Source organism: Euprymna scolopes, chromosome 11 (assembly GCF_053919585.1).
Source record: "Euprymna scolopes isolate OS-2025 chromosome 11, ASM5391958v1, whole genome shotgun sequence".
Lineage (NCBI taxonomy): Eukaryota > Metazoa > Mollusca > Cephalopoda > Sepiida > Sepiolidae > Euprymna > Euprymna scolopes.
The window spans coordinates 44,100,366-44,125,142 of NC_136492.1; positions in this window are offsets into that span (position 1 = coordinate 44,100,366).

Below are 24,777 nucleotides of genomic sequence, written 5' to 3' on the forward strand. Positions count from 1 at the left end.
TACATTTTCCCACTTCTCTTCATCCCAAGTCTGGTATTTGGCGGCATATTTAAGTCGGTTAGGTTTGTGCTGTTCAAGAAGACATGGTTTCTGCAGTCGCTTTAAATGATTGAAACCCTTAATTTTCAGATGTCTTCTGATGGTTTTAGGACTACATTCTGCTGCTGTTTGGCTTTTCAATCGACTTGAGCTCATACTGGAAGTTTTTTTAAAACTTCTTCTGATACGAGCCTGCCTGCCTTTTTTTTTTCATTTCGAGGCTTATGTAATGGGATTTTTTCTTTTTAAAACAAAAACTGAATTATTTTACAGTTCACTTGAACATTTTTCATCGTTATATCTAACGACAATGTCACATAAACAGTAAACAGTCAGATACCATTCAATGATAGGAAGTCGAAATATTGCATTTGCGCTTAAGTTGACCACTTTTTCTTAATTCTCTAAAGAGGGTTGAACTTTAATTTCTTAAGGGGGATTTATAACTATGTCCATCAGTGTAATTTTTAGAATCGTTTATGTTTTGGATTCATGTCCAATGGGTTCGTGAACTTTCATTTCCTACCAGATCTTCTCGGTTCAGGAATATTTTGCAGACGTTCCACTTGAAAAGTTTCATAATTTAATTCTATGGGATCTTCTTCCTCATTCAGTATACGCTCTTGTAAGTAACATTTTTTCAGTTGTTTCTGGTGCCTTTTATGAGTATTTTTCGGCCCTTTAATTATGTAAATCAGGTCACCGATTCTCTTATCCACTATGCCTCACTCCCAGAATGAAACATTGTTTTTGTAGCACTTGAAAAATACCTTCTCTCCAGAGATGAATCTTTTTCTAGATTTATGCCTAGTATTTTTTTTGTTTCGTCAAACACTGACTTAACTTTTCTGGCAAACATTAGTTCAGCTTGTGACAGGTTTAAGAGTGTTCTCTGGTTCGGCATAATCCTGTACACTTGTAGGAACTGCTGAAGCACCTTGTCCGTTGGAACACCTGAGGCTTTTTTTCAGAACACCCTCTAAGGTGTTGACAAATCTTTCCATTGGATCGCGGATAATATGGTGGCATTGTTATTCTGTCGATTTTTTTCATTTTAACCATAAACGGAAAAAAACTAAGAACTTGACTTTTCCCAAATAATTAATAACAACAGACTTGATTTCAAACTGAACCGAACATGAACGCAATCAATGTACATCTGAAACTATTTTGATTGTGACAATAAGGAATTAATTCTCATCACTTGTTTATTTACTAAGAATGACGTGTGTTATACCAACCCTTTTTCATGATAACAACACTTCTACAGCTAAAAATCTGGCAGGAAGACTCCCAAATCACGACTGTCAAGTCGTTTGACCCCAGTGCTGGTCAACATCAGGCTACTTGTTCCAGTGCCAGTCAACATCCACCTATCTCCTTATGTCCAGCAGCCCTGTTATGTTATGCCCACTGTCATCTGGTTGCTTGTTCGAGTGCCTACTGACGTCAAGTCACCCTGTTCAAGAGGCTGATCCTGTCACTCGACTGATCAGGATCTCCAAACCTTTCGAATTTGCCACTTTCATTCATTTACTTGGTAAATAAAAGACATTTTTAAACGAATTTCAATGTTTGTCATTCTTCTTTTGCTATTTCCGTTATCTTTTTGGTTCTTTGTCTACCTTATAGTTGTACAGTGGATTGGCGCATCTCAATACCACCTCCCGGCCAGCTGCAACAATAGCTTGCATGTTACATGATTATTTGAGCCTAATAATTCACAAGAACATTTACCAAACAGATCGCTGAAGTACATTTTTATTTCTTGATTTTAGTTTGTGAGCAGAAAACAGATAAATAATTTTAAAACGAGCAAAGATACATATTATTTTTTGTAAGCCTCTTCTCATGAGTTGCCAAACATACATTAGCATTGATCTTGATCGTTGATTTTTTGACTCCAACGAGTAAGGTCAACGGACCAAGCGACCATGGCTCTAAGTACACTCGACCTTATCACAAATATCAACTTGTCAAATCTAATACAAAAGAACACCTACACATCAAATCACGTGGCCGACATCTATATAGTCTCCCAATTCGAGCACATAGATACAGTGTCAGTTTCTTAGCAGTAATGAAGAAGAACAAAAAGAAGACTGGTGAACAAAAAAAGAGAGAAACTCGATATTGTTTTATGAAAAAGAGATTTTCAAGTTAATGAAAAGCTTTAATATTCTATTTTCTATTGTGAATGATAAGTAAATTTAAAATATCAATATGATTTCCCACTGATAAGAATTCCATTAATAATTTCACCCAAGAAACTGGAATTAATCCATGATACCCCAACTCGTCTCTTACTGCCTGCGGCTGTCAACGTAACATCCTGATTTATGATCCTGAGAGAACATTGTGTAACGACGACCCTGTTATCAAGAACTCTACTCATCCTTACCCTTTACTTATCGGAACCGCATTTACTTATCCTCTGTAATTCTTATTCATTTTGCCATCTTTCTCCTATGGAGACTGCTTTCCTCCATTTTAAAATCTTTTTCCTCTTCTGTGGATTACTCTTTGAATTGCCCAACGGTGTATTTAAGTTGAAACCAGTCTTTCTTAAATAAACTTGATATTATTTTTATAAATGTATTCTTTGTTGTCGGCTAGGGATTTTTATCCCAGGCTCTGCCTTCTCTCTTTAAGAAGGGGCTAGTTTATTGTTAATCGTATGAGGTGCCCTTACCGAGGAATACCGATGGGACTGCCCAGGTACATTTTGCTAGTCAGAGTACCCCTCCTCTGGGGCACTTACTTCTCAATTCCAGTTTCCGACCGTCGTGTTTAAGTTCTTGCAGTGGGAAAGAACTAAGCAAGGTTTTTGTTTTGTAGATTGGTTAGTTATATTCCTTTTAATTCTCTTTTCCTTTATTAGATTTGGGCCTTTTGTTTTCTATTTCTTTCTTGTTTTTATGTAAGTATCTGTGAGTTGAATTTGCAATTTGTTGTCTTGTGTGATTTCCCATTTTTTTTTTTTTTTTGTTGATTGTTTTTCTTTTACTTTCGTCGGTAACTTGATTTGGAGAATGCTTTCTCTATGATTTTTTTTATTATTTAAGTCAGAATACTGTGACCTTTTTTATCATCATTTTGCCAAATCTTTTATAGTCCTAACAAATGATGGTGTGTAACAAAACATTTTTTTATTATTTGGTGACATTTTATTTTTGTGATATTTTCTAAACTTTTAAATTTTTTTCATTTTTAGTGATGTTTTGATATTTTAGTTACATTTTCAGCTTTTGTTAACTTTTCGATTTAATTTTGCTGCAATTTAATTTTCTTACGATTTATTTTTTGAGTTGTTATTTTTTGTGATCTTTTAAAAAATTTTGCGACTACTTGATTTTTTGTAAGTATGTAATTTAATTTGCTATTTGAATTTCTTGTGACATTTTCTACCTTTTGGTTTCATTTTGTGATATTTTGAATTTTTTATGTGCTGTGGCGGAAATAACTTATGCTGCCTACTCATAGAATATTTCAATCTCAATAAATGCCAAAAGACTAAGCCATAACGTGTCAGTCGATATCTGGTGAACCAATCTAGGTTGTTCATCGGCTACGAAAAACAACCCACTTATTGTATGCTTTGCAATACATGTTGTTACTTTATTTTGGCATTCTATTTTTCTTTGTAACCCTTTAACAGGGCTATATAACATTATGATATTTTTATTTTTTTTGTGACTTTTTATATTATTTTTTTATTTTGTTTAACTTACATTTTTATAATATTTTAATTTTTGCTTACTTTTTCAGTTTTATGATTTTTTAATTTTGTAACCCCTTGATTTGATTTTGTGACATTTTGATTTTTTAATTTTGTGACTCTTTGATTTGATTTTGTGACATTTTGATTTTTTAATTTTGTGACTTTTTGATTTGATTTTGTGGCATTTTAATTTTTCATGATTGAGTTTTGTGTTGTTTTGACTTTCAGTAACGTTTTTATCTTTTTGGTGACATTAGATTTTTTACCTGTTTTTAACACTAAAAAATGTGGTGTTTCAAGTTTTTCAATTTTGTTTTGTGATATTAATATTTTAGTGACATTTTGATTTTTTAAGATGTATTGATTTGATCTTGTGAGCTTTTCTTGTCTTTTTCTATCGGTTTGATTATTATAGTGACCTTTTCATTTTGTTTGAGACTTTTCATTTTATTTATATTAGCATATTTATTACTTCTTGGGCAATGCAGAATGGAACAAAATAATGACATTCTTGATTTTGGCTAATTCTGTTTCATCCATCTGCTTTCACAATAATATGAAGAGAAATAATGTTAATATTGACAATAGTCGAAAGTGATAAAATATTATATCGTAATTTTCATTTATTTCTTGCATACAACGTCAAGTTAAACAAAAGATTCTGTTACCCCCATTCACTTGCCAAATATAGTAATATTAATGAAGACGATTTTATTGCTTCCTGATAACACCGAGTAGAACAAACCAAATATTATTAAGCAATGTTAGTAAGAAGGTTTAACAGCATTGCCAAAAATATGATTTAATTTAGCATATGAAGAGAAATAATGATGATAATAACAATTTATTGGTTACTAAGGAGAATGATCTCATGACCATGAAAAAGATACTACATTATAACTATTACCAAAAAAAGGAAGAAGAAGAAGAAGAAGAAGAAGAAGAAGAAGAAGAAGAAGAAGAAGAAGATGAAAATGCATTTATACATTCATCTCTTTTTTATACGTAAAATGTATGATGCCATGTGTTCATTGTTGTAATGTGATGGGCGTATTAATGTTACTCCTAAAACTTGTAGCATGATCTCTGGCTTTGATAGAGGCCATCTTCTTCTGATATAGTCCTTGAGGTATGGCCATGTATCCATTATTTTAATCTGATGGCAATATGAATGTTACTCCTAAAACTCGTGGTGTTGTCCCTGGCCTGGGTATCTTTGGAACTGCGATAGAGTCTTTGAGATATGGCCAAGAACCATACAATTAATATAAATTGGGTATCAAAATAATGTTTTAGCAGAGGGAGAATATATATATATATATATATATATATATATATATATATATATATATATATATATATATATATATAAAATAAGAAGATAAAGAGTAAAGTTACATAGGAACTTTATAACATCATCAAGTAAATAAAGATTACAGAAAGAGGAATAAGGGAAAACCTCTTTAGGCCATAGAGGTAAATGCCTCCCGTCATAAGAGAATAAAAAACGGCATTATACAAATGTAAAGGTAGAAAACCAATACCGAGTTTGAAAACATTCAGGTTAGAAATAGAAATTTTTTTTAGATTAGAATTGGAAAATAATTGGGGGAGGGGTAATATGATGGAGATAAAAGAGAGAAAATTGCAATAAAACTAAAATAATATATAAATAAATAAATAAATAAATAATATATAAATAAATATATAAGATAATAAAATAAAAATAACATTTTTTTTAATTTATAAAAATATTAAAAATTTCAAAAACTTTTTTAAAATTTCAAAAAATTTTCAAAAGTTCCAAAAAATTTACAATAAAGTTCTAATAAAAAAATTTAAATTATGAGAAAAGAAAAGCAGGAAAATTGTTGTACAAAAGAAGTAACAGAAGAGTAGGAAAAGGAAAAAAGTTAAAATGTAAATCAACTCAGATTCTTGGAGGATAATCCATCAGCAATTAGATTTACTCCAAGATAAAGTGAAACGAAAGTTTATATCCAGTACAAATAAAGAATATTCAGTACACATGCAGAATAATCCAGAAGCAAGATTTCAATATCTGCTCCTCTTAACAGGGTAATATTTTTTATCTAGATAGGCTTGCCTTACCATTGAAAATTTATTTTTCAGCTTAATTTTATTTATTTCATGTATAAATATGTTTTACGAAATTTCGTTTTTCTTTCATTTGCAAAACTTTATTGATGTTTTTAGGTAGCAGTTTCTAACTGATAACCATTCTATTCTCTTAATATATATTTTTTTTCATTTTATATGCATGTATGACCATATATATATATATATATATATATATATATATATATATATATATATATATAATATTTTTATTCATATAGACAAATATTACATAGTCGCTACACAGAACAAATTAATGTTTCAGACAATTGGCTGGCAAGAACCAAAAGTCCTCGTCAGGCGACATAATAAAGCATATGTGCCAATGAACGCATCTGATTCATCGGCTCATAAGCTTTATTACATCGCCTAAATAGGACTTTTGGTTCTTGTCAACTAATTGTCCAAAACATTAGCTTGTTCAGTGTAGCAACTATGTAATATTTGTCTATATGAATAAAAATATTTTATATGCATATAAAATGAAAAAAAAAAGAAATGTTAAGAGAATAGAATGGTTATCAGTTAAAAAGTGCAAATGAAAGAAAAACGAAATTATTCAGTGTAGCAACTATGTAATATTTGTCTATATAAATAAAAATATTATATTTTGCTCTTTTTTATTGAGTACTCTTAATAAGCTCGTTTTAATTCATGAGTTTTCCCTCTTGAATACCTTTAACTTGAAATATATATATACTAGCAGTTTAGCCTGGCTTTGCTCGGACGCTATGCACTGTTCATAACTTACCCTATATGTGAATACACTTTATGTAAGATTTATCAATGTTTAGACCCAAATTTATCTGAGTAATTTCGTAGAGACCACAGAGGTCATTTTTTTTAAACTTTGACCCCAATTATTAACATTTATTACTTTGGTTTCAAATTAAAATACAAAGTTTTACCCATGTTCAAGTTACCTACATCTAAAATTTCAAATCTTTAGACCCAAAACTGGCGGAGGAATTTGGTAGGATCTGCAAAGGTCAACTCTTTCTTGACCTTTTAGCAGCCAAATTTTCGCTTCAAAACTAAACTCATTAAAATGCTTGCTGCATGTCTGAATACCTGTTATATATAAATTTCAAATGTTTAGACCCAAAATTGGCTGAATAGTTTGTTAGACACCGCAAAGGTCAAATCTTTTAAACTTTGACCCCTTGACAACTCAAATTTTCAACACAAACCGATTAAAAAGCTTGCCCTATCTCTGAATACCCTTTATGTAAGATTTCAAATGTTTAGACCAGAAATTGGCCGAGTAATTTGGTGGAGACGGCAAAGGTAAAATATTTTTTTAACTTTGACCCCAATTTTGACTCGTTAACATTTATTTTTTGGGGATCAAATCAAATTAAAAAGTTTGATCCATGTCCAAGTAACCTACATCTAAAATTTTAAGTTTTAGACCAAAAAGTGGTGGAGGAGTTTGGTAGAGATTTCAAAGGTCAAATCGTTGAACTTCGACCCTCTGACAACCCAATTTCTGGCTGAAAACCGCTTAAAAAGATTTTTCCAAATGTCAATACTTCTTCTGCCAAATCTCGAGTCTCTAGACCGAAAACTGACAGAGTTATTTGGTAGGGAAATGTACACACACACACACACACACACACACACACACACACATTTTCACTTTTATAATATACTAGCATTTCAGTCCGGCGTTTCCCAGGTATTTGGAGGTGTGTGTTGAGCAAAAAAAAAAAAAAAGTGGTAGTAGGAAGGCAGGCTCAAACCCGCATCGGGAAAGAGGAACAGAACAGGAAAAACCATGTTGTCTTTGTTGTTACGACCACCACCAAACCGGAAGTGACGTAGGTTTAAATTAAGGCTAGACAATCGAAAAGAGAGGATGACTTTCGAAAATACCAGTGAAAAAAGTGACCACTTCCTGTAGAAAAGTACCCAGTTAAAGGTGAAGAAATTAATGTTTTTAGCCAATTTTTCGGTATTTGTCGTCTGAAGGGTCGAGCTTCAAAACGGTACTAATCTTGTGAAAATCTGCCGCCTCAGTCGAAAGTTTTAGTCAGACATGCAAACATACATACATACATTTATACATTGGTAGCTCAAGTTTTCGACACAAACCGATTAAAAAGCTTGCCCTATCCCTGAATACCCTTTATGTAAAATTTCAAATGTTTAGACCAGAAATTGTCTGAGTAATTTGGTAGAGACCGTAGAGGTCAGATTTATTTTTTTACTTTGACCCCTATTATGACCCCCTTAACATTCAGCTTTTTAAGGCTCAATCAAGTTATTAAGTTGAAAGTTTAGATATAGGTTCCTTGGATATGGATCTAACTTAATAACTTGATTTGAGCCTAAAAAAACTGAATGTTAAGGGGTCATAATAGGGGTCAAAGTTTTTAGACCCAAAATTGGCGGAGGAGTTTGGTAGAGTTCTCAAAGATCAAATCGTTGAACTTTGACCCCTTAACAGCCAAATTTCTGGCCGAAAACCGATCACATAGATTTTCCAAAATCTCAGTACCCTGTATATCAAATTTCGAGTCTGTAGACTGAAAATTGACAGAGTTATTGCATTGGAAAATGTACACACACACTCACACACACACGTACGTTCACTTTTAAAGATATACTAGCATTTCAGCCCGGCGTTACCCGGGTGTTTGGAGGTGTATGTTGAGCAAAAAAAAACAAAAAAAAAAACGGTCAATTTTTTAAAACTTTGATCCCTATTATGACCCCTTAAAAGTTTCGGGCTCAAATCAAGTTATTAAGTTAGATCCATGTCCAAGGAATCTATATCTAAAATTTAAAGTGTTTAGACTCAAAATTGGCGGAGGAGTTTGTTAGTGTTCTCAAAGGGCAAATCATTGAACTTTGACCCCTTAATTGCCAAATTTCTGGCCGAAAACCGATCACATAGATTTTCCCAAATCTCAGTACCATGTATATCAAATTTCGAGTCTGTAGGCTTAAAATGGACAGAGTTATTGTTAGGAAAATGTACACACACACACACACGCACAGACACACAGACACCTTCACTTTTATAGATAGATAGATAGATAGATAGATAGATAGATAGATAGATAGATAGATTCATATGTGCTAATAAAAAAGTAACAGATCTTATATTTAAGAACAATAAAAATTTGTGTACAATATGTGACAATGGTTGTGACTCATTGGTAAGATACTAGACTGCTAACAGTGCAGTTGTGAGTTCAATCCTTGTTGATGATCCACGCTGATTGAAGGTGAATCCAGAAACATCTGTCTATGGATAAAAATTTTTGTGCAGAAAAAATATTTTAAAACAATATTTAAATATTTAATAAATAAAAATAATAATAAAAACAAATAAAAATACGCCCTATAAAAAGAAGGCAACACTGAAACTGTGAAGAAAGGGAAAGTAACTCTCCATCTTCACTGTTTAAGAAAGCAAACATGTAATACAAAAAGTAACGGGTCAAAAACCGCTTACATATCACTAAAAAAATAACAGATCTTAAATATATACACATACATATGTACACACACATTTTTTTATGTATGCATGCCCATATATGTATATATAAGAACAAGTAGTTAATAAAGCTGTTAAAAAACACTTTGAAAAAGAGTTAAAAACATTTTATTTTAAAAAGTGGATAGTCCTTAATCCACGGAGTTTTGAAGAAATACTTTCCTTCTCATAAGAGGGTAGGATTTAGCAAAATGTGGGATCGGATTTTGCTTGCAAAAGTATTTAATGAAACTACAAGTCATAGATCTTACTTGATAACAAAAAGTGAATCAGAGGGAATAGGGTGAATAAAAAAAGTGATTTCACATTAATGGATAGTCTAGTGAAGGGTAAAGTATCCAATGATGGTAAAATCCAAAAATGTAGAATCCAAGAAAGTTAGTTAAATTTCCATTTGCACAAGTAAAATCCAAGATTATCCAAAGTAATCGAAAAGGCAGAAATCTGTGGAATAATTCACAAATATGTACAAGGAAAAGGAAATCAATTCCAATAATATTATTAAAAGAAAGATAAAATTTGTGTAAAAAAAGAAATGGAAGAAATTTAAAACTCGACTGTCGAGGCAAGGCTAAATTAAAAAAAAAATATATATATATATATGAGGTGAGACATACATGCATATAAAAATTGATTTACACTTCTGTGCTTGACATGTCTTTTCTTGCCCCATGTAAAGGCAGAGATACACTATCCACTTTGCCTACACAATTCCCACACTTACATACCTAGACACAAATGGAGCTGTTAAACCTGACACAGTGATATGAGACAAGAAGAAAGCAACAACCTTAGTAGAAGTTCGCGTCCCCAATGATGTTGGGTTAAACAGAACCGGACAGAAAAGATAACAAACTATAAAGGTCTCATGTATGACATGAAAAGAAACTGGAATCTGTAGGAAGATCTCCATTATTCCAGTAATTATAGTAGCAATTGAACGCATGAAAATAATTTCAAAAACTACTTGCCAAATATACCCGATGAACCAAGTGCAAGAGAAATATAAATAATTGCATTAAAGGAGCGGTTAGAATCTTAAAAAGATCTCTTGGTTAGAGTGTCTGAGACATTAGGTGAATGTCTAGAATCCGGTACGATTTCTCATCATTAGGCAAAACAAAATCATAAAAAAATTGGGGGAAAAAAAGTAAGAAACCAGAGGATTATAAATCCTAATAGCGATTCCTCCTGGATTTTCACCAGAGCCCTATTTGCTAATAATGCTGGATGCCAGACATATCTGCTATGGGTGGTTCTGCAATGAAACAGAATTCCAGACAACATAGTGCTGACACTACCACACATACCATGATCTTTATCATGGTGCAAAAGGGTTGAACTTGTGGGGAGGGGATACTACTACTACTACTACTATTATGACTGAAGTGCATTCATAAGGGTGTTTGCTTTGATTAAATTGTAAAATATATTTAGTTATACAAATGATTATAAGATCTTGAAAATGATAATAAATTAAATGAATACAGGAGAAAGAAAAAAAAAAGAAAGAAAATAGAGAGAGAGAGAGAGAGAGAGAGAGAGAGAGAGAGAAACGATTGTTTGTTGGTCCATCCGCATGATAATTAACTACTCCTGATGAAAACCCACTTGCCAGACTACAGAATATCCAGTAAGCTTCTTTGGTGAGCTCCAGAATGGTAAGCTCTTGCATGGCAGCCAGAGAAAACAGTTTAAAGAGGGTTTAAATGGCATCACTGAAAGTGTTCAACGTTGAGCTGTCATCATGTAAGCAAATAGCTTCAGATAGGACCAAATGGCGAGTTGCTATTCATGACGGTGTCCACTAATATGAAAGTGGCAGGAAAGCTGCTGCAGAGAAACGCAGGCAGGACAGAAAGAACAATGCTTTGAAGACCTAAGCAGCTGCTACCATTCCCTGTCCCCACTACAACAAAACTTTTCAAGTGTAGATTGAACTTATCAGCCATCTTCGCACTTACCAATGATGATCTATCCACTCATGATAATCACATGATCTTCGTCATTCCAACAAATGAACAACGTAACAGAACTATTTTTAGGCCATTAGACCTAGGAACATGAAATTTGGTCGGAATGATCACTCATACAGATTGTCTTGGGAGATAGGAGGAAAATTTATTATGCATTTGTAGCTGGAACTGGTATTGAAACTTGTAAACAAAAGTTTTCTTTCACATTGAAAAAAAGCTATTGAAGCATAAGGGGGTTACTATGTTTGTTCACATTACATTTAACTTTCTGCATGTCGGTATGATCAGAAAGACAGGTATGGTAACTCTGTAGAATATCAGAGGGAAGCATAATCACTTTGACACACCGGTTCTCTTTAGATCGCCACAGTAAAATGATGTTGAGCTTGGCCAGTACTAGATGGGTAACCATTTGCGAATACTAAGTGTTGTATGCATTCAGATAAAGAGGTGTGTATAATACGCCTAGGATATGAATGCCCCTACCTTGCACAGTTTCAGGACACCTTTGGGCAAGGTGTAGCATCTGTTAGCCTCCTCCTGGCCAATGATATTACAGTGCAAATCCATGAGAAAGATCTGATCGATCTGACATTTCATAGTACATAGTGATATCCATTATGCCGTTTATGCCGTTTCAAATAATGAAAGTAATGATCAGCAACATATGTCACCAACGTTCTCTGCTGAACTGTCAAGATTGTGATTTTTCTTTCTTTTTTTTTGCCAGAAAAAAATGAATGCGAAATCTTCTAAGTTGTTTGGCCAGAAACAGTGCATCATTATTATTAGTCACACATGCACACACTTTCAAGTACAGTAGATGTTGCCAAATAAGGAATGTTTCTCGGTTTGGAGATGTCATATGTCTGATATTTTTCAAAGGGACCGAAAATGTTTAAATTATTTGCAAGAGAGAAGAGAGGGAAAAGGAAGAGAGCGTTTTTATAATATATAGAGTATATTCATAATATAGATGGAAGTAAAAGAAAATCTATTTTTGCTTCTGTTGTTTGTTTTAGTTCCTGTTAATTTATTCATGTCGTGGGGGAATAGGATGGAGTAGGATAAAAAAAAAACTTGATATACAACCTGCAATAACGATAATGGTGATGATGATTATGGTGATTATTATGGTCATGTTGTGTTTCAGTTTTTTTTCTTTTGCAAGTTTTAATTAAATATTTGCATATGTCATCATGAGTCTTCACAGGGATTTTCTAGAAGCTAAAAACTTGGAAAACAAGATTTTTACCAACAGTTGCTTCGTCTTTAGTCGAGGTAATTTGATGGAAATAAGACAATTTAAAAAAATACAAAGTATTAACGTTTTTCTAAAAATTAAAAAAATCATATAAAGTAAATAAAAAAAGGTTTACTTTTTAGTTTGCTGGCACCAAAATACTTGTTTACGTGCTCAGTTTTCGAGACTTAACCGATATATTTCTGCTTATTATTTACAATGAAATGGATTTCCAAACAACTTATTTTGAACAAAAAGTTTGATTTGAGTAAAAACAATAATTAAAAAATGTTTTTTAGATAATAGTCAAAAGAAAGTTCAACATGGCAACTTTTACTCGACTGTCAAATTTCCAGGGAGACCCGATGTTGTCTGGGATTGAATGAGAATCAACAAATGTTCCACCCTCACATACTTTTATTGTCATTGAAATCGGTGCAATTGCCCATTTTCCAATTAAATCGATTGTCTGCTCTAGTCGGGGACCTACCATGGTGCATCAGGAGAGAAGCTTCACATACCTCTTCACTGTAACTTAGTCCACAATGCTCCTTTATTTTATTTTCCTCTCAATACCGGTGAATATATATATGGTGATTGCTCATCTTGAAGATGATTACTGTCTCTTTGTCCTCAACTGTCTTATCTTGCATGACTTTGTAAATGACTTCGAAGACCTGCAACCTCTGACCTACACGGGTGGAAACATAGGTGGCAGGTGAAAGAAATAGCTTCAACTCAATTGATGGAATTGCTCGTGGAATTTAATTTTTTTGTACTGCCACGTGTCTTTAAATTTTCCCACACAGTACATACAACAGAATGTTTCACTTTGAAGAAGGGATGATAGATAGTGACCTTGATTTGACATTTGACTTCAAATGATTAACATAGCGTTTGATAGAAGAATACGGTCATATTTGTCACACTTCCGTTCTTCATGCATTTATGAAGGTCATTTTGCCAGCCTTTGTGCAATCTATGTTTCAGTCTTTCATGTTCTATCTGATTATTTTCAAAGATTGCACAACATTTCTTCACATGTGTTCTTCATGAAAATCTTTCCAAAGCCAATGTTTCTCACTTCTTAGTCTATTCAGCTTTTCTTTGATACATTATATTTTATTATTTTATATTTATTTTTTTTTTAGAATCCTTGATTTTTTGTGTAGTTATTCTTTTGACGTCTGACGGTGAAAAGTCATCTCCCTCTCAGTACAGACCAATAAGTCTCCTGTGTGTCATGAGTAAGTTGTTGGAATCCATATTAAATAAAGAAGTAGTCAACCACCTCAACAGAAACAACCTTCTTAGTGACACACAATATGGTTTCCGCTCTGCAAGATCTACAGCAGATGTGCTAACGGTTTTATCACACAGGATTAGTGAATCTCTTGACAAAGGTTTCCTTTCCAGGGCAATTGCTCTTGACATATCAAAGGCCTTCGATAAGATATGGCATAAGGGCCTACTTCACAAGATTTTCAGCTACGGTATTACTGGAAATGTCTTCTTTATCATTAAATCATTTCTCTCCAATAGGTCCATAAGAGTAGTGGTTGATGGGCAGAAATCAGAGGCCCACAGTATTAATGCTGGAGTCCCTCAGGGGTCCATCCTGGGTCCAACTCTCTTCCTGATCTACATCAATGATCTCCCAAAACACATACTTAAATCATTCGTTGACATCTATGCTGATGACACGACCATCTACGGCAACACATCAAAGGCCGTAAATGACAAAGTTCTCTCTAATTTTCTCTCCTCTGATCTTGAGCACGTGGTACAATGGGGGAAGAGGTGGCTGGTCACTTTTAATGCATTCAAAACCAAGCTTCTATCTTTAGATCATCAACGCTCTGATCCCCATCTGGCATCAATTGAAATGGATGGCTCTCTTCTTGGAGAGGCTCCATGTTTTGACAAGCTTCTGGGTTTGACCTTTAATCCTGATCTAAAATGGAACACGTACATCAAATCTGTTGCCAAGATCGCTGGAAAGATGGTGGGATCCTTCTACCGCTCCAGAAGATATCTCACTACTGATGCAATTCTCTATATTTATAAAAGCCAAGTACGTCCAAGGATGGAGTATTGCTGCCACATCTGGGCAGGAGCTGCTAAAAACAGCCTATCCTGCCTTGACAGAGTACAAAATAGACTTCGCGGTTTAGTGGGGGATGCGCTTTTCTCTTCCCTGCAACCTCTCTCCCACAGAAAAGACGTTGCAAGCCTGTCTTTGTTTTATCGCTATTTCCATAGCAGGTGCTCGTCTGAGCAATCCCACGTCCCCCCTCGCCAATCTTTCATGAGAAACACCCGTCTGGCTGAAACTACTGTCAATAATTTTCCCCACTCTTTATCTGTGCCTAAATCCAATTGTAGATCCCATGAGCAAAGCTTCTTTCTTGGAACTGCACGCCAGTGGAACTCTCTGCCGCTTGCCTGTTTCCCACCTGACTACAACTTGGACGTCTTCAAGTCCAACATAAACAAACTCCTGATGAACCGCCCCCTTAAGTAAGATAAGTGGTGACCCCCATGTAAAAAAAAAAAAAAAACGTGGTGAAACAACAACAATAAAGATGGGGATAACAGTCAGCAAAAGAATAAATACACAAATTATGAAGCCTCATCTCAAAAGATTCAAAAAGAAAGAAAAGAAAAGAGAAAAAAAATATAATACCATTCGATACGGACCCGACAATGGAAGACCAGATGAGAACACAAAATTGGATTTATAAGACCATAAAATTCAACATTGATTGCTCTTCGGGGCCAATGGTGCAGTGGATAAAGGTGTTGAGTTTCTAGAGTTCCAGCTGTTAAGATAGAGGTTTTAATCATACTCAAGCAGGCCAAAGGATTATTTGGCCAAAACGTACTGAGACAACAACAACTATGAAAGACAGTAATTACTAAAGATACAGTTACAAGACTCAGCATCACTATCAACGGTTAATCACCTGAAGAAGGCCAGAGGATGAGTCGGTCAAAACATGGTAAAACAACAACAATTATGAAGATGAGGATAACAGTCCATAAAAGAATGAATACACAAATTTCTTTTGTTAATCTGTGTGAGTGATCTCCCCTAAAAGCTCTCCCTGCTGGTGAAGTGGTTTCCAGTCAGAAGTTGTGTAGTAGCCATTATTGTATAGTTAGTAAGGAGTCGAATAAAATATTCTCTCTGTATTCATTGTCGAAGTCCGTAATTTATATGTTTATATTTTTCTTTATATATTAATATATATATTAATATTAACAGTCTTGTATTTTTTTACTAATATCTTTGATACATATATTATTTTAATTCGAATTCATTATTGAGATGAGTATTATTTATATTAATTTATTTATTGCGGACTATTATTCTCATCTTTATTGGTTGTTGTTTCACAATGTTTCGGCAAACTATTTCTTTGGCCTTTGTCAGATGGTAACCGCGACGGATAGGAACTTCGAATCTCCTAACTGCATTCTCAGCAATCACTGCCATCCGTAGTTGTGAAGCAACAACTAATAAAGATGAGAATAATAGTCCGCAATAAATAAATTAATATAAATAATACTCATCTCAATAATGAATTCCAATTAAAATAATATATATACCATTCGGTACGGATCCGACCATGGAAGATCAGATAATAAATAAACGGGGATTTATAAGATCAAAAAATCCAACCTTGATCGCCCTTTGCAGTTGATAGAGATGTTGAATATCTACGGTTCCAGATGAGCATTGTCTGAAGATAGCGGTTTCAATCCTACCCAAAGCCGGCCAAAGGCTTACTTGGCCAAAACGTGATGAGACCACAACTACGGATGGCAGTGATTGCTGAGAATGCAGTTAGGAGATTCGAAGTTCCTATCCATCGCGGTTACCACCTGACGAAGGTCAGAGGAATAGTTGGCCAAAACATCATGAAACAACAACTAATAAAGATGAGAATAATAGTCCGCAATAAATAAAATTAATATCTTTGATACAGTCTTGTATCTTTTTCTGGGTTTGCATTGTAGTTGTTTCTCAGCCTGTAGGTGACCGTAAAATACCTTAGGAATACTACAATCCTCCACATGAACCATGTGACCTTGTCAGCATATGTGGCCAGAGATTCATTATCAGATGTTCTACTTTATACTGTAGATGCACCTCAAACTTTTCTGATGAAAGAGTTCAAGCAGTCAGAGTTATCTATGCTGTATAGTCCATATCTCACATGAATGCAACAGAGCCGTTTAGACACAAGCTTTGGAGAAGCAAATTTTTGGTTTGGGAAATGATACCATGATTTTCCCAAACTCATTTTTCAAGCATTTCAAATGTAAAACAGACTTTCTCTATTCATAGATGTATTTCCCAAACTCATTTTTCAAGCATTTCAAATGTAAAACAGACTTTCTCTATTCATAGATGTATTTCCCAAACTCATTTTTCAAGCATTTCAAATGTAAAACAGACTTTCTCTATTCATAGATGTATTTCCCAAACTCATTTTTCAAGCATTTCAAATGTAAAACAGACTTTCTCTATTCATAGATGTATTCCTGCCAAAATACACAAATGTTATGTGTAGTAAATAGTAACACATGCATTGCGTACATTTACTGGTTTATTAATGCATATCTAATGATACAATAAAATTTGTATGTTAGCCAAGCATAATCATGCAGGTTTTTGCCGGCTCACTGAAATTAAGCAATGATGAGCCTGACTAATACTAGATAGGTGACTATTAGAGAATACTAGGTGCTGTATGTGCTCTCGACTTATCTCGGCATTGTTTCTAGTAGTCCTGAACTTACATATATTTGCAAATGGAATTAAAACTGTCTACTCAGGACAGATGTGGTTGAAGATTACACAACTCTTGCCACAAAATTTTCACATGCAGGCACCCTTCAGTGGGCATCCATAGTCTGTAAAGACTGAACGGAGCCTTTTAGTGTGAAGAGTTCTGCTGCATCCTGTGTTTTTCCATGCCAAGTTTTAGGAAAGTAATTCCAGCGATATTATTATAGTATCCACTTAATGAAATGATGTAGACTTGAATATCTGGCTCCAATTTTAAGACTGAACAGCGTACGAGACAGAAAAACAGTCCATAATGTGTTGCATGTCTTCAGCTGCAGGGGTAAAAAAAATCAACATCATCAGCATTTTTTTTTACAAAGGAATCACCACTTATTAAGGCCCAGAGGCCACTCGAGGATAAGGCTTAAAGAGTGTACAGTGGTCAAAAGGATAATATCATAGTAATCATTAGAAGTGTAAATTTGGTAAATTGGATTACTTAAGTGGAATGGCTCATCAAGAACTTGTTTACATTGGACTTGAAGCCAACCATATTGTAGTCAGCTGGAAAACAGGCAAACGTAAGAGAGTTCCGCAGGTGTGCAGTTCTAAGAAAGAAGCTCTGTTCATGGAATCTACATTTAGGTCTAGACACAAATAAAGAGTGAGGGAAATTATTGATAGTGTTTTCAGCTAGACAAGTGTTTCTCGTGAATGTTTGGCGAGGGGGGACCACAGCATAAATAAATTATAAAATAACATGTTTATCACATTCGTGTAAAGAATATTGTTCTGCTTTACTCCATTAACTATCAGAATCTTCTCAGACAATTGTCCCTTAAGAGTTTCCTGAGCTTTCGTATCCACAGGCATCTGCTTGAGCATGCTCACGAAAAGTGGTAGACATCCGACATTCCCAAGAATTGTCTGCAAAGTTGATAGTATCGAACACTTCTGTTAAGTCAACAGCTTAATCTATGATTCTCCTGTAAAAAAACTCACAACAAAAACTCATCTACCTACAACAACTGTCAATAATTTTTCTTTATTCCTCAGTGTACCTAAAACTAATGGAATTCTATGAGAATAGTTTCATTCTTCCAACTACCCATTTGTGGAGCACAATACTATAGGACTACTTTCCAGCTGACTAAAACAGAGCCATTTTCAAGTCCAATGTAAACAAATTTGTATTGAGCCGTTCTCTTAAATAATTAAATTCTGCCCAATTTGAACCATCATTAGCAATCATCATGGTATTGTCTCATTATTTACTAGACAAACTTTTATCCTAGAGTGATTTTTTGGTGATAATAAGTCGTAATGGATTAGTCAAAAACAAGCACAAAAAATCAATATGCTTTGGAAGTTTCACTCCATTTTTTCTTTTTTTTCTTTTTACTGTTAATTCACCCTAAACAAGGCATAGTGCCACTTGGATGTAACTAACGGACTACTAATTGGGACAACATCTACAGAGAAACTATGTAGGGTGTTGAGCAGCACGTGAAGTCAGAGAAGCAGGAATCCGAAAGGGAATTCCAAAGTTTAGCAGTTTGGGGGAAGAAACTATTAGAGTAGAAGGCTTTCTGGCATCTAGGGATCTCTAAAGTGTAGGGTTGGGATGTTACTGCTTGTTGAGTTGGTCGGGAGTATTCACATTGAGGGGGTACAAATTCTGCGAGTTTGTCAAAACATATTGCATTAACTCTCAGAGCAATTGAAGAGGCGGCATGTCATCCATTTGCCAAACAATAAATATTCCAATTTTTTTACAAGTTTTTATCATCTTGAGTGCAAGGCATCTAAACAATGTCAGCATTTTACATGAAAGTCTTGCAACAAAAATGAAACATGCTACCAATTATTGCCATCTTTTAGTCCTCAACTGTTATCAATACCATTACTGTCATTCCTTGCATGACTTTGCAGATGACTTTGGAGACCAGTTTCTCACCTGAAAGGCTGTAAGATGATGAAATAAATAGCTTCGGCATATATGGTGATTGGTGTCTCAGTACACGTCATTATTCATTCCCATTAAAAGGCTTTCAGTATGATAAACTTGATGGCAAACAGAATGATCGTCAAGAGTCATCTGTACAACAAAAGATTTGAGTTACAACACTTCTAGCATTCTTTATGACTCAACTGTCATATAGCAGACAACAATCAACAGAAAGCTGCTTTGTCTCCACATTTTAATATCAGAAAAGTTTTTACCTTTCTGGACAACAAAGGAGGCAAATGTCATTCACTTGCTACAACCATAATAAAGGGACTGTCAGTAGCAACTTACACCTGGTTTTTTTATATTGAAGGTGACTTTCTCCTAGAGTAGCTGCCTTCACCACAGCTTACGGAAACTTTTTCTTACCCCCATGACTCATGGTTGGGGTTTAGATAGCTTGACACCAAATCATATTCTAAATGCCAGTGAATCCGTCACAGCTGACAGAGCCTTTGACGGTTTCTGTTGGGATTACCTCACCCTAAGCTTTTGGTACAATAAGCTTAGTGACATATGGCCGAGTGGTCCTAGACGTTGTATCAAAGTTTACAGTTACCAAAAGGTGCTGAGTTCAATCCTGAAGAAGACAGTGAAAAAGTAACACTCAAAACAGAGAATCAGCAACTATGTCCCAGAGCCTAGCTGGAGTCCGAACACAGTATCCCCGTAATAATAATAAAGGGTTGGGTTCAAGACTCCTAACAAACGGTTCCCCAGTTCGATACAAAACACCTGATGAAGGCCGGAGGGCAAAACGGCCGAAAAGTTGTGACGATAACAACCAAGATGAGGAAGTCAGTCCGACAATCTCAATCAATAAGCGACCATATTTTGAGAATATAGTCTTCAGTAGGGTCACCCACTGTGTGCAAACTAATGTAGAACCTGAACTGACTAATGCAGCTCTGGTGATGTTATGGAGAGCAGCATGACAATACCACATGCGACAACAGCAAGCATAAGTTCTCCTTTCATGACTCCATAAACCGAAACGAAAAACATCAAATTTTTCTCTCCAAAAACAACCTACACTGCATGAATACCCGTTTCCAGAAAAGACTTTGTAAACACTGGACCCATCAGTACCTATCTTTTTATGAATAAGAAATGGATCAATAGCTATCAGAACTGTGAAGCTTTCAGTAGTTTCTATGGTGTGTCCACTGATCATAGGAGTGTAACCTCTAAGTTGAAGTTAAGTCTATGGGCGAACAAAGCTAAAAGTTTACTCAGACAACCCTACAACTGGTCAACACTGTTACATGACAATCTGATCAAACAGGGATTCATAATTGAACTACAAAACAGATTTAATCCTTTTCAAGCACAAAAGAAGAAACTAACTGCTAATTCCACCTATGAAAACTTTGTTCGATCACACCCAGAAGCAGTAAAATGTGTATACCTCTGAAGCCCAATGTAAAGCGAAAAGTCGCATGGGAAAATGACGAGATAATATCAAAACGTGAAGAGTTGAAAAGCATTAGCAGAAAGCATCACAAGTACTCCACTTGTTAGAATACAAAGCCAAGGAAGCATGGCCTTCAAGAGCTTAATATGATTTACTTATCAGAACAACAGAACTATGTTAAAGAACAAATAGATCGAATCCAGAATGTTGCAGATAACAAACAATCATCTCTGGTTTAGCAAGTAGTTAATGGGTGTAAACATTCTGCCAAAGCTAAGTTAAAGGCAAATACCAAAATGGAAAGAACACTGAAAAGCTACTTAGAAACAGACCAACCATTGCAGCCGATTGTTGAACAGGAACTTGATTTTGAGAAAGGAGATTTTACAATGGAGAAACCTCTGTCTGAACTAAAGAAGACCAAGAATTGTAAACTGCAGGTTTAGATAACATTCCTCCAGAAATCTAGGAGACAGGTGGCTTCAATAACATCCTTCTTCATTTATGCAATGCTGTATATAATCAAGAAATTATTCAAGTGTCAAGAGAAGGATGCATACTTCCCTTCCCCAAGAACGCTGACCTAAACATACCAATCAACTACAGAGGAATAACACTCACTACAATTGCAGTGAAAATCTACAATGCCATGCTTCTCAACCTTATCCAAGAAAAGATCGAAAAAGTGCTCAGGAAGAACCAGAATGGATTTAGGAAGAGTCGCTCTACTACTTGTCAAATTCTTATTGCCAGGAGACTAATCGAAGAAGTCAAAGCCAAAATCTTTGAGGCAGTCATGCTCTTTGTAGATTTCTCTAAAGTATTTGATGCAGTACATAGAGGAAAAGTAGACATCATTTTAAAGGTATATGGCATTCCAAACGAAATCATTAACGCTATCATGATGCTATATAAACACATTCGAGCAATGATCAGATCATCAGATGGTGATACTGTACTCTTTTACATTCACACCGAGGTTCTTCAAGGAGATACTCTAGCCCCTTTTCATTGTCTGTCTTGACTGTATACTTTGCATCTTTGTTGATATACCCAACACACTGGGTTTCACCATAAATGAATCCAGAAGCAGATGCCATCCATCAACACACATAACTGACGTAGATTGTGCAGACGATATTGTTCTGTTCATGAATAACACTACTGATGTGCAAATGCTGTTACATGAGCTAGAAATGTCTTTATATTAATGCAGAGAAAACAGAGTTTATGACTTTCAATCTGGAGGGAAAATCAAAGTTCTAGATGAAACTACACTGAAAGAAGTCACTGAGTTTATGTACCTGGGCAGCAACATAGGTTCTACAGAGAGCTATCTGTAAATTAAAGAACTCAAGTCTTTCTTGTCTCCTACTCTCAATAAATTCCACTCTAATACTTGTTACCCTGCTGCTAAAAAATTCGACACAATCGTTCGACACTCTGATGCCTAAACTCTCAACTTCAAAATGCGACTCACTTCTCACAAGACTTGCTTCTTCAACATTCAAATCTAAACTGCTCACTCTCTCAAAACTCAGACTTTTTTTTATTCCCAACAAAAGCATCCCATTTGCAGATCATGTGACAAACTTGACAAACTTGTAGCTGTATAAAGAGAACAGTGGCCATTATTTTTCTTTCTTCTTCATTCTTCCCAGCTGCCTCAGAACAGGTTTGTACTAATTTTTAACGTCATGTCCTTTGTAACATTTCAGACCACATATTCCGAGACCAAATAATATCCTCTCACAATGATCAACACACTGACTCATATGATGAATGGTACACCTATTCCAAACTAAATCATTTAGTCACACGACTCCCTGATCCTTTGGATCACTCACTATGCATAGTCATCCAGATATTGAGTAATGGCCCATCAGTTCACACCTACTCATTTTATCATGTATCTCTGGCAGGTAACTTCCCCTCGTAAATATCAATTTTTCTGAGCCAAAGACCAATGCTTCAATGTCTCTGGTGGTTTTGCTGCTAGTCCAAACTTATCAAGATTACACACAAGTTTCGCTGCTGGCACTACTGTTTCATTAACCAAAATGTCATCTACATATGAATCTGAGTTCTTCTTGAGGAGGTGCTCTTTATTGAGAACAGTTTTCAAAATTTTTGTCATGATTTTTGGGGCAACATTTAACCCAAACCCCAATCTAGTCAAACAATTGTTTCTCCATAGACATCAATTGTGTTTCCACTAGAATGACATGCAATATACTTATTTAGTTCTCGATAATCAAGAACTGGTCTGGCTTTGTTCTTTATGCTATAAACTGGTTTAGCTTTGTTCTTTATGCTATAAACTGGTTTAGCTTTGTTCTTTATGCTATAAACTGGTTTAGCTTTGTTCTTTATGCTATAAACTGGTTTAGCTTTGTTCTTTATGCTATAAACTGGTTTAGCTTTGTTCTTTATGCTATAAACTGGTTTAGCTTTGTTCTTTATGCTATAAACTGGTTTAGCTTTGTTCTTTATGCTATAAACTGGTTTAGCTTTGTTCTTTATGCTATAAACTGGTTTAGCTTTGTTCTTTATGCTATAAACTGCCTGGGGCTTTTCAAAAGATTCATGACATTGTAAGCTTTATGTCATTGTTTTTTTTAGAAGGTGACACCTTAGCACTGTATCTCTAGTGAGCAGTGGAAGATCAACGAAATGCAGAGAAAATAGAGGCTAAGCTGAAGGCTGCGTTCACTGAAGGAATTTTTTCCGTCTATGCAAACTTGGTGAGAATGCTGTAGACAGGTGAGACAGTAGATGTATATACGACCAATATACAAAGATTGACAGAATTAGCCGAATTTGAGGGAGAAGAACGAGAGCAGGTCATGAGGCTCATTTTTGTGAAGGGATTTCCAGAAAATATAAAAGAGTTGCTGATGAGTGCTCACAGCCACACTGACCTCAAAAGCATGGGCTACATTGTATAAGCTGTGGTCAGTATCGACTTCAAGGCTAACTAAAAAACTGAAAAGACAGTTCTTCAGGGCAGTGGGTGAATCAGTCCTTGTTATGGTGCTACAACTTGGACACTCACCAAAAGATTGGGAAGAAAGCTAGATGGTATGTACATCCGTATGCTACAAAAACAGTGTTAAATATATCTTGCCAAGATCATGCCACAAAGCAGCAACTGTATAGCAACCCACCTGCCATATCTACTACCATCAGCGAGCGACGTCTTTGTTTTGCTGGTCATTTGCCAGAGGAGCAAGCAAGAGGTGATGAGAAATGTATTGCTGTGGACTCCACAGCATGGGTGCACGAGCATAGGATGACCTAGATCCATGTACATCCAGCAAATTACACATTATGCCAACTGTGATCCTGAAAATCTTAGACAGCTGATGGAAGACAGGGAAATCTGGAGAAAGAGAGTTACATTGGTCGGGGCAAGAAGTCAGGCCAGGCAGATAACACTGAGAAACAAATTTTCAGTAACTTTCAGTTGCATTGGATATTTTAACTGATTCTGAAGGAGTTTTAGGCACTGATTTCAAATCTGAAATTAGTTTTTCTCTACAAGATTTAGTTTGTATGCAATTTGAGGTTAATGAAATTGTACAAATGTGAACTTGCATAAACCATGTATAAGCATTTTCACGTCCACATAAATATATATATATATATATATATATATATATATATATATATATATATATATATATATATATACGAGCAAAAGTACCTGTTGTTGACTGGGTTCAAAAACAGCCTACAGAAAATGGACTCTGATTTATGAAAGTATGATAGGTTATAAAAAGGAAGGGCTGTAAAGAGATAGCTTCGTATTTGAGGGTATCAAAACCAAAGCAAAATATGATGAAAGTAAAAATAAAATAGATAAACCCCATAATTTATTATACAATACCTGTTCACACTGAACACTTACCACAATATTCTGTGAACCTATATT